Below are 12,083 nucleotides of genomic sequence, written 5' to 3'. Positions count from 1 at the left end.
GTGACCAGATCACACAGCTCTGGGAGGCCATTGTGAGGAGTGGTTAAGAGAAGGTAATCATCATTCTTTTTATGATTTAACAGCTTTTTGAGGTATAATGTACATACTGTAATTTTTATCCACTGTAACCACACAATTCAACGATTTTCAGTTGTTCATGTATAGAGTTGTATAACTATCACCAAAATACAGGTTTAGACTTCCCCCATTATTCCTTCAGTTGTGCCTATGTTTAGCCTTTAAGTCGTAACACTAAGTATTAGAATAAAAGAATAAATTCTTTTTTTCCAAACTTGATTGAGATATAATTGAAATGTAACATTGTGTAAGTGTAAGATATACAACATAATGATCTGATACACTTTTATATTCAGCCGTGTTGCTGACATCCCTCCAGAAGAAGTTCTTTTGATGTGCTGAATGGTTGTTTCTGGTGGTTGAAAACGGAAGGGGCCAATCCAGGCACTTCATTTGCAAATTCATTTTTATTGAATGCAATTTGGATCTCACACTCCCTCTGAGAAGTGGGTATCACTAGCTCCATTTTATAGATATGTGACGGTTGCACAGAGACATTGTATAACGTGCTTGAGATCACACAGCAAGTAGCTGAGAATCCTGGGCTTAAACCTAGTGTAGGCCTTCTGACTTCAAGTTCAGTGCTTTTTTCCTCCACATCCTACTACTGTGTTGCTGATTTCTAGTTACATAAATTAACCAGTTGATTTCCTGACAGAGTTGCATATTACATCCTTTCTCTGCCTCATGGGGCACAGCCAGACCCTACCAAGGCTGGAGATGAAAGAAAGGTTCAAGTACAGAGGTTGCATAGTTTCTCCAGAAATACATTCCCCACAGTGTCTGCACAAGAAGTGGGGTGTGGGGATAAGGGATTTGGAAAATAAATAGAAGCAGGCTGTCATGAAGGCTTTCTTGTTCTCAAGGAGTGTTGGCAGGAAAGTTCAGATCATGTCTTTGGTGAAAAAGTTCTTATGTGTGGGCACTAGAGTCATTCCAGGGTTGTGTGCATGACCCTCGTGCAGTCAGGAGAGGAGCCAAATTCATCACCCTGCGTGGAGCCCTCTGGGATGTGAGTAGAAGGTCAGTGTGGGAATCTCGTAGTGGGTGTGGGGCAGGTGGCGGTCAGGACCCAGCAGTGGGAGCTCGGATGGAACTAGACCCAACTAGCCAGAGTTTGGAGGATTTAAGTGAGTATAAACTGAGAGTTGAAAGCAGAATTTACAAGATGCTGTGTTATCTAGCTCCTCTGAGAAACAGACTCCACTGTGGGATTAAACCTGCATGATTAAAAAAAAATTTTTTTTTTTAAGATTTTATTTATTTATTTGACAGAGAGAGCAAGAGAGCACAAGCAGGGGGAGCAGCAGAGTGAGAGGGAGGAGCAGGCTCTCCGCTGAGCAGGGAGCTCGATGTGGGGCTCCATCCCAGGACCCTGGGATCATGACCTGAGCTTCAAAGGCAGATGCTTAACCAACTGAGCCACCCAGGTGCCCCAAACCTGCATGATTTTTATTAAGAGAAATGCCTGTGACAGAGACAGAAGGCTGGAAGGGCCCCCTGGGAGGCACTGCAGGTGTGACCTCCAGTGAAGGAGAGAGAGAAGGAAGTTAGGGTGCAGTCACCATAGGGGAGTCCTCAAGCCATCTTTGGGGACAGGAACCTTGTGTCTCTCAGGAAGGAGTATCCCCGCCATACTCAGTCATCACAGGGAAGAAGCAGCCTGTGGAACCGTATGGTTTTCGGAGCATAGCAGCCCGGGCTTCTGGTCAGCTCCACCCCCTAGAGTGGGAAGTCTGAGACTCATTCTCAGGGCCAAACACTGACCCATGCAGCATCAGGCTGGCAGAAAAGTTGATTTGGCTCACACAGTATTTACATTTAAAAAATTAGTCACCAGCATTCAATAGTCTGTATATCTTATATTAAAAACCTGGGTTTTTTTGCTTCTCTTTAAAAAATAGTGGCAGTATGGCAATATTCCACTTCCATTACCACAGGCTCCCTGGAATGGAGTCCCTGCTGCCTCCTTAGATGAGGCACGTGCTCTCCAGTTTGCCACAGCCCCCACCAGGCCCTGTCGTCCCATCTCCAGTCTTCTTCGTTTGTTTGTACTACATATCTGCCCCTGATGGGCATTTAAGTTTGCAACCCTGGCCTTAAAGCCGTCTGAGAAATTGAAACTACCAAAGTCAAGTTCAGCCATGAATGGAATGGGTAAGAACAAAGCTGGAGATTGGGAGATAAGGCTAGAGATTGGCCAAACAGGAACAGAGCAGGGCTCCAGAGCCGCGGAGCTCATGTGCTTGCTGGAGAAGTCACTGAGAGGCCAGGGGAGAACAAGGGGATGGATTCTCCTGGAGGAACCTTAGTTGACACAGATGTGTGATCAGATGGTCAGTCCAGGAGTCACCTTCCATGGTTGATGCTTGTTGAGAGCTGTGTTGTACCTCATCCCTCCAGCCCAGCAATGAGGACCAAAGTAGATCTAGGTTTGTATTTGCCTAGCACCGTTTTGTTTAGGTAGCACTCCTCCCTTCTGTGTGGTTCAGCAAGGCTGCCAGTCCTAGGCATCTCTCCTCTCCTTTGAAAGCCTGGGGGTCTTCGGCTGGGTTCCCGCAGAAGCAGGACCTGAGATGAGGATGTGCGTGAGATGTGTAAGGTGACTCCAAGAAGCACTGGTATGAGCATGAATGTGTATTGTGGTTCCAGAGCAACAGAACCAGTAAGATATATGTGTATGTACACATACTTATTTATAACATAAGAGTATATAATATAGCATATGTATATATTTATAATATAAAACATATAATGCAATATTTATTTATTTATTATGAGAAGTTTGCAAACAGAATTGGGTCACACAATTATGGAGGCTGACTAGCACCGAGATCTGTAGGATGAGTTAGCATTGCTGGAGACCCAGGACAGCCAATATTATACTTCCAGTCCAAAGGCCAGCAGGCTTAGGACCTAAGAAGACCTTATGTCCCAGTTGGAGTCTGAAGGCAGGAAAAACCTGGTATTTCAGTTCAAAGGCAGTCAGGCAGGAAGAATCCTCTCTTACTTGGGGGAGGGTTGGTCTTTTTGTTCTATTCAGGCCTTCAACTGATTGGTTGTGACCCACCACATTAGGGAGAGGAATCTGCTGTACTCAGTCTACTAATTCAGATGTTAATCTCATCCAAAAACACCCTCACAGACACACTCCACTTGATCTTAGCCAAAAGGCCGAGAAGCGATTCACAGACACACTCAGAATAATATTTGAACAAATATCTGGGAACCCTGTGGCCCAGTCAAGTCTCAGACACATAAAATTAACCTTTACAGGGAGAAATGAGATAAGGGAATTTAAGCCAGCATAGAGTGTGGTAATGAGCAAGCTACTTTTATGGGCACCGGAGGCTCATTTCTTTTGGTGAGCTCTTTTGGTGGTATGAAACATATCTCAGAGTGTCCCCCTGAGTGGTAAGAAAATTGAGATTCCCATCTTCCATCTCCTGTCTGACATTGCCTGAGGAATGCTGTTAGGGACTTCTACTTCCTATGACTTCTCTTGGCCAAGAACAAGTCCTCAGGTGGAGAATCTCATGTGCTTGCGGTGGGATGCCTTTGGCTTGTATGAGGATGATGAAGGCCCAAAGGACACTGATGGGCATGGCCAGCATCTGCTATGATGGGCAGATGGTACATACCTGGTCTATCTGTCTGCTGGACCATGGGGCAGCACAGAGCATAAGCAGGGTCCATCAGGGTCTCCCTCTGGGATTAATTTATTGTGGTCCTAAGGAGGGAGGATGTGAATATGGAGCTGTCAGCATCTACTTTTCCTCCCATAGAGAGATGGAGAATAAGGCTGAGCAAAGACAAAGAAGAGGAATGGAGAGAAAGTCTATGTGTTGGTGGCTGTGAGTTTTGTTTCTAGTCCCTGGAGCTCTGGTTCTTATCTCTCCCTTATGTAAACTACTATCCCAGCTGGATAACCCAATGTATTCCTTTCTTGATTAATTTAGCTAGAGTTGGATTTCTGGGCACAGAATCAAGAGCTCTTACAAACAGTTATGGCAGGGTGGAAGGTGGGGGCAGTGAGAGGGAGATTGGATTGAGAGAGAGATTGCCCTGGGCCTAAGAGCTTTCTCTACTTATTAGCTCCCAGTGCCTGAAATTTAAGGCACTGGAAGGAAGATGAGTTTACGGTGGAAATTTGTAACCGGCCATTAACTAGAATGGCACATCTAAGCCCTGTGCCTGACCAATTGTTAGGTCTTAACAAAACAGCAATAAAAAAAGAAATTTCAGTTTCAGCGCTTAATTAGCCATTCTTTTCCTTCCTGACTTTTAGCTTTATGACTTTAGCTTCTAGGATAGCATTTTATTGTACTCAAGTACGAATTAAGCCTAAACAAGGAGTCTCCCCATGTTTCTGCTCCTTCAATTTAAATTTAGTCTTTGTAGGACGACACGAAGTGCTACATTAAATATCACATGTAAGGGCTATAAATTTTTAAAAAGAGAGACAGAAGCAAGCATTCCTCATTGTGATCTCTCTTCTAAACACTATGGGAACTCATATTAATTTAAAACAAACAAAAAAGTTAATGCTGTTTTTTATTGCCTTAAAAAAAAAGGGTGGTTTGTCTGAAGTACTCTAAGAATAGGCACCAAAATATGCAGTAATGAGAAGTGATAGTAGCTGCCATTTGTCGAAAATCTCTTAGTACCCGGCTAGGTCCTTGACATTCCATATCTCTAGTCACCCCGAGAGGCTTTGAGGATGGTTGCTCTCCAGTTTCTGTTGAACAAATGGCGGCTCAGAGAAGGCTAAAGCACAATCACAAAGATAGAAAAGATAGGGCAGGGAGCCATTTTGCATTAAGACTGTGGGATTCCAAAAATCGACATGCTTCCCACTTGTGAAGGGTGTGTTTTATGCATGTGATGGTGTAGGTGGTGGTGTATGTGATGAGTGTTTCAGTGCTGGGCATTGTGCCAGGTACTGCACGTAGTAGGCACTCAGCAGTACTTCTGTTCAGTGAATTGGGGATGTGTGGGTGAATGAGCCCCATGACACTGAGGAGGAGGGAATTCCATTATGTCTGAGCAAGGGTTTGTTAAGCAATTATATGTGTGTCCTCATGCAAATTGTATTTATGCCCCTACAGAAAAAAAAAGATTCTTCTTTCTTTCTTGAAATTCAAGATAAAATGAAGAGCCTTACTGACATCTACCCTGAGTCCTGTTTTGTAATGAGGCAGAGTATAAATAAATCTGTAAGAAGAAGGGATTGATGGTGTCTTGCATTTGCACAGTACTTTACTGTTTAGAGAGCATTTGCTCACCGTGTCCCTTTTGATCCTCCCAGCAGGCCTGTGAGGTGGAAACAAAGGTTTGGAGAGGTTGGGGGGGCTTGCCCCAAGATGACACCACAGGCAGGTGCCCAAACCAGGACTTGAGTGGGGTTCATCTGACTCAGAGTTCACACTTCCTGAACAAGATTTTGGAGTGGTGTAAAGCTCTCTTGAGAAAAACAACTGTTTTTCAGGCATTTATAGCCCACTTTAGCAGCACTCAACTGCATGCCTCTGATCTATATGCTAATTTTGGATACGCCTTATCTCTTAAATAATCCAAGGGTATGCATGTGGATGCTTCTTGATTTGAAATCCTCATGTACTTATAACTAATCGGGTTGTAAAGCGTGCCCCAGAATTTACACTTCCCTAATTCAGCCTGATTTCTCTGATCCTTCCACATTAGCAGGGCTACCTCACCCCCGGTTCTGCTCTTGATCGTCCAGAGGGAAAGCACAAAGTGAGGCACTTATGTTTTTTCTCCAGAATGGTGGAGCCCAGAGTAGACAGATGGGAGAGAGTGGAAGAATTTGAACTAGAGGAAACATTTCTAATTTTCTCTTCTCTCGAGCATTGGAAGTTACATGCTGTCTGGAGGGTGTGTATTCATTTTACCCTCCCCCTTTTTTAAAATATAAAAGTAAGGCAAAACAATAACAAAAAAATGAGAGACTCTGTCTTTAATTGGAGTAATCAGCCATGTCCTAAAGGTGGAACAGCTAAACCAGAAATCAGCGGCCAATTGCTGGGGTGCAGGATGCACAGGCCGAGAGCCAATGCCAGCTTTATGTCTGCCTATAAAAGTCATACTTGTTCACTCCAGAGAATTGGGATTCTAGGGAATTATAAAGAAAACAAATGTAAAGTTTTATCAGTCTCTTATCAGCCATTGGGCTGGTTGGTCAGAAGTCATTACTGTTAGAGACATTAATTGCTTAATGAGAATTAACTTATCGGGAGCCATTTCTGTGATGATGATGATGATGATGGCTAATATTTATTGAATGGTTGCTCTATGCTGAGTCCAGGCTATGAGCTTTACATAATACAATCTCATGCAGACTTTTACTTTCATGTTTCTCCAGGTGGAGAAACATGCTCAGAGAGGGTAAGCACTTGCCCATGGTCACGGAGGAACTGAGTGGGGAAGCTAGGGTCTGGGTGCAGACCGTCAGATGCCAGACCCCAGGGTCTTCAGCACTTTATCATCCATGTGTTGTTCAGTGGATAGCATGGTTCACTTTGGGTTTGAAGGGGAGAGCCTGGGAGAGAAGTAAAAGTTCCAAATCTGGAAACAGCAAGGAAACCAAATGCCATTTCCTGGTCATGAGCTGGAGTAAAAAAATAAAGCAAAGCTGATGGCTTCACTTGAGAATTGCCACTTCCAAGCGGCCACTGTCGGCATATGTGCCTTATTCTGATGCTGCCCCTAAAGCTAAGAACATGAGCAGTCTCTTTTACCTATAATCTTTAGAATTAAGAGCATGTTGGCCCTCTGAGGGTGGATTGGATTCTTAAAAAATAGTTGGGAGTCACTTGTGGCCAACTCAGGTGACAATGGCAGATGATGAAGCTTGTTATTGTCACTTGTGTTGAAATGAAATTTACCTCGTGGTAATGAGAGCAATTTTCTTGTGCAATTCTGGAGAGCAATTAGCCCAAAGCAGTGGTTTTAGAACTTTTAACAAACTACCCCTACAAAGAAAGGAGAATGCATTCAAGCTCAGCAGAGGATAGCCTGAAACAGTCTCACCAAGGGTGGAAATTCCTTTGAAGTGTCATGTTTTATCTTAGATATTTGTGAATCCTGCATTCTGCTTTGTGCCCTGTTTTAAATTACTTATGGAGTAAAGTCTGTTGATGCTCCAGGAAGATGGTCATGTTTGTACAATATAGCTTTGCATGTCCCAGGGATACAGTAGGGTTCCCCTGGGGGTACCTGTGCCCCAGTTTGAGAAACATGGCTGTATCAGAGGGAGTCTCAAACTGTGATCTAGGCTGCCCTGGAGGGCATTCTTCCCCCTCCTCCGCACTTTTTAAATTCCAATGTTTTAAGTAGGAAATATAGTTTAAAGTTCAAAAATGAAATGATATTACAAGTATAGTAAAAGTCTGTCTCCTGTCCCTGCTCCCCTGAGGTAGCCAGCTCCCAAGATGGCGTCAGTGATCCCTGCCTACCGGCATTCACCCACTTGTGTCTTCCTCTCTCATGTTGTGACGGGGTTGGTGTTTGTAACCAGTGCTGGAGAAGTGATGGCATGTCACTTCCAAGATTAGTCTATAAAAAACTGCACCTTCTGTCTTGAGGGGTTCTTCTCTCCCTCCCTTTCTCTCTTCCTCCCTTCTTCCCCCTCATCTCTCTCTCTCTCTCTCTCTCTTTCATATCCGTTCCTCTGGAGGAAGCCAGCTGCCATATTGTGAGAACACTCAGGCACCCTAGGGAGAGGCCCATGTGGGGAGGAATTGGGGTGTCCAGCTAATAGCCAGTGAGGAACTGCGGCCTGCCAACAACCACGAGTGAGCTCGGGAGCTTATCTCTCAGGCCCAGAAAACCTTCAGATGACTGCAATCCTGGCCGACATCTTACCTGTGTCCTCAGGAGAGACCCTGAGCCAGAACTACCAGCTCAGTGGCTTAGGGGCTCCAGATCCACAGTGACCGTGAGATAATAAATGTTTGTTGTTTTAAGCTGCAGTGTTATAATGAATTTGTTCGACAGCAATAGATACCCAATACATTCCACTCTCAAGAGTTCCTTAGGTTCTTTCTAGAATTTATATATATATGAACGCCAGCAAATAGAACTACAAACTCTTCTTTCCCCCTTTACTCAAAACAGTCTGCTACACATACTATTCCATAACTTGCTTTCCGCAATATGATATTTTGGGGAGATATTAACTACATAGAAATAGTATAGAGAATTCTTCCCTGTTTTTTTTTTTTGTTGTTGTTATTTTGTTTTTTATTTTTGTTTTTACAGCTGAGTAGTAGTCCATCAACCGGCTATACTATAATTTGTGTAGCCGGTTCCTTATTGATGGCATTTCCAGTGTTTTGATAGTACAGTATTTTTGTGAATAATCTTGCACACATGTGTGCAAGTGTACTTGTAACATCTATTTCTACAGGGTGAAATTTCTCGGTCCAAAGGGTACAAACATTTGTGATTTTGATATTGCTCAATTCCCTTCCATAGGGATTGTACCAAGTCCCATGTTTTCTGCCTCTAACCCCTCCCCCCTCCCCCAGCAGCATATGTGAGTTGTTGGCTGCTGGTTGGACCTGAACTGATTAAAAAATGAAATCGTTCAGTTCCAGTGAGCTGATGAAGTGCACATCCAAAGACTGTTTCACTTAGGACTAAGGCAACCTTCCCCATTTAAGTGGTTTTGAAATTCGGTATTTATAAGTGAGACTAGTCTGTGCTTGAGTTTGCTGAGGTTACAAAATTCAAATTTTCTTTGAAGACCAGCTGCCACATGCTATTTATCAACAGCTGCACACGCACAAAGTGGCAGCAAGAAGGGCACATGGCCACCGGAGTCTCTCTCCCTGCCAAGATGAGCTGCGTCAGTGTGCGAACATGCAAGCAATGGAGTCCTGAGGGATTCTAGAAGGATTTTCAACAGTAGCAGCAGCATTGGAATAAGTAGGTGCCTTCCCAAGGTGACAGCATTTTGCCACTTGTTTATAAGGTACCAGTGATTGCAAGTGAAATCACTGGTTTGACAACAGCTCTTTGGGGGAAAGAAAACACTACATTAAATGCTCACATTGATTGTAAGATGACTGTGTTTTAGAAATGATGAAATGTGAAAAAGCATGTAGCTTAGATTCATGGAAACACACTCAATTCAACTCTGTTCAGTTCAGCCCCATTGAATGCAAGGCTGTATTGGGTGCCTCTCCCTTACCTCTTCATTTTTTAAAAATTTCATACTGGAAAGGAGGAACTAAGTGAGTCCATTCTGAGGATAACTGATATGATGGGGCAGAGTGAGCCTATACTGGAACCGGACAATCCTGGGTTCGGATGCTAGCTTTTACCAGTTAGTACCTGGGAAATCTTGGGCAGATTACTTATTTCACTATTTTTTGAGCCTTGATGTTCTCATCTGCAAAGTAGGGACACTCATACCTGTCTCAAAAGGTTTGTATTATCTGGAATGTTTGTGGTTGCAAGTGCCAGAAGCCCAACTCAAAGTCTCTTAAGTGCAAAGGAGGAATTTAGTGGGAGGATCCTGGGTATAAGAGGCCACAGAAAGGCAGGACAGCCACCAGGCCTTAGAAAATTGGCTTTAGGATTGACACTTCTCCAGGATTGTTTTGCATCTCTTGTGTAGAGCAACATTCCCCATGAAACAAATTTAAAGTGTTATAATTTATTGGTTCAGCGGCAGGAATGAGATGGATCCCGTTCTCTTGGTCCCAAGGTCCAAAATCCCACAGAATCCTTTTGCCCAGCTTGGGTGATGTGTCTGTCCCTGGGTCAAATATATCTATCAGGGCAGGCGTAGGGGCAGCCCTTAGAAAAGAGATAACAAGGCAGAAAATACCACAGCTACTGGAACAGAGTTGCAGTGAGGATCGTGTCCATAACATACCTAGCACATAGTAAATGCTCAAGAATTGGCCAATGTTAATAAGAATGATAATAATAAACACTGATGGCTGGCATTTATTGGATTTTTTTTTCCATGTCAGGCACTGTGTCAAGCACTTTGCATGCATATCTCATCAATAAAAACCTTCGTATTTTTACTCCGTATCAGTGGTAAATCTTTCTCCCCTCCTGGAACCATTAAAAATTGACAAGCCATAAATGACTTTCTGAGGGCCTAGTGGACACAAAATGAGAAGAAAGGGTGCTTGAGTCCATGTTTCTTTCCCAGAAGTGAGTTTCTGTTTCCTGTGCATGAAGGAGAGACTGTGATATTGGATAACACTAAACTCTTAAAAGTAATTGCTACCCCCCAGTTGGAAGGGAAGGGGCCACAGTGAATAATAAATGTGTTTTCTGCTTTTTTGGGGTGAAAGGAAGAGAGCCTGCATGTCTATTGGGGCAGCTTACTATGTTGTCTGTCTTCTTGGCTCTCTTGAGCCCTGAATCTGCTTCAGAGCCAGAAAGTTCCAAGACTTCTAGGCTCTGTGATTACTCTGGGCTTTGGAGGCCAGTTTCTTTAGGAGCAAAATAATTGTGGAAACTTGTAGAGATGAAGGAGACACACCAGTGTTTGGGGTAAGCCTGCTGCTGGTCGATAATGCTGGTGGCAGTGAGGTAGGATTAACTTTCCAAAGAGTTTTGGCTCCTCTAGGGCTAGGAGTTCTGGGTGAAGGAGATTCTCTTAGTCTGTCCTCTCTCTGGATAGTATCTGAGCTGGATGTTTTACACTTTCCCCTGCAGATTAGCTTTCCATGCCCCAATCCTGCTGTACCCCAGGAGGCTGCCCTCTATGGACTGTATCACCTGGGCTCCCTCACTCTCTTGTGGCTGGTTGGGCTTGGCCAATGGCGAACCCTCATAGGATAGTAGAAGGTGGGAGGAGAGAGATGTTGGGGTGTCTAATCCTCTGGCTCTTCCCAGTTGAGTTGCCATGGGTTAGCTGCTTCTCTGTGCTGGAGATCACAGCTCCTGCCAGACAGCTCTCTCTGATAGCTATAGCTCCTCTCCTTGGGTTCCACAACTGTTTCCTCTCCTTTGCCCTCCAGGTTAAGGGTGGGAATGTCTCCTCACTGTTGCTAGTTCTGGGATAGTACAACATTCTGGTTCAGTTATATCATCAAAGACCTAGACTCTTGCCATCTTTCTGCTCTGACTTGTAGAGTGTGGCCTTATGTCCCAGGCTTCAGGGTTGACCAGATGGCTGCCACAGTGCCAAACATCACAGCCTCACACAACAGTTCCAAAGACAAGAGAAGACTTGTCTCTGTTGTATCCCTTTTTAACAGCAAGGAGAAATTTCCCCAGAGCTTCCAGCATACTTCCCACCAGGTCTCATTGTTCAGAGATGGTGACAGCCCTGTTCCTAAAGCAGTCACCCGAAAGGGAGGGTCAATATTACCATGGCTGGTTTGGATCAGTCAAAATTTACTCCTTGGGGCAAAAAGGGGCCAGATTTCTTCTGAATCATATGACTGTTCAGTACCTAAAAATTGGGGTTCCCTTAACAAAGAAGAAGGGGCTCTTTCTCAGGTAAGCATAGCAGCATCTAACAAATGAAGGAAAAGCTTGTGAGGTATGGTGAGTTGTGAGGCCAGAGACTGGGAAGGTTCCAGAATATGGTATCCTAAAGAAATTAGGCAGCCCAGGAATCCCAAAAATGACTGTCCTGATGTCATACATTCAGTTAGTGGCCAAGGAGTTGAGGCACCTGAATAGACTCATTTTCTCCCCAAATCCTTTCTGCTGAGACCACCAACCTGTAGCTGTAGAGACACCTTCATGGAATCAATGACAACTTAAGCTTCCTAAATTGGTGGCAGTGCCTAGAATGGGGCTGTCCTTGGGCTTTCATTTGTGAAGTACTCAGCAGCGTACAGAGTGTTTCTGCATCTGTGTTCTCAATCTGCCATCCACTTCATAATGGGGAAACTGAGGTACAGAAAGGTGAAGGATCTTTTATTCAAGGTCCCACTGCTGGAAAGTGGGAGTATCTGGACTTGAGCCAGATCCTTTAACTGAAGGTCCCAGTAATCTGCTTTCCT

Source organism: Halichoerus grypus, chromosome 6 (genome assembly GCF_964656455.1).
Source record: "Halichoerus grypus chromosome 6, mHalGry1.hap1.1, whole genome shotgun sequence".
In the NCBI taxonomy this organism is placed as follows: domain Eukaryota; kingdom Metazoa; phylum Chordata; class Mammalia; order Carnivora; family Phocidae; genus Halichoerus; species Halichoerus grypus.
The sequence above is the reverse complement of the archived record's forward strand: the minus strand, read 5'-3'. Positions refer to the sequence as shown.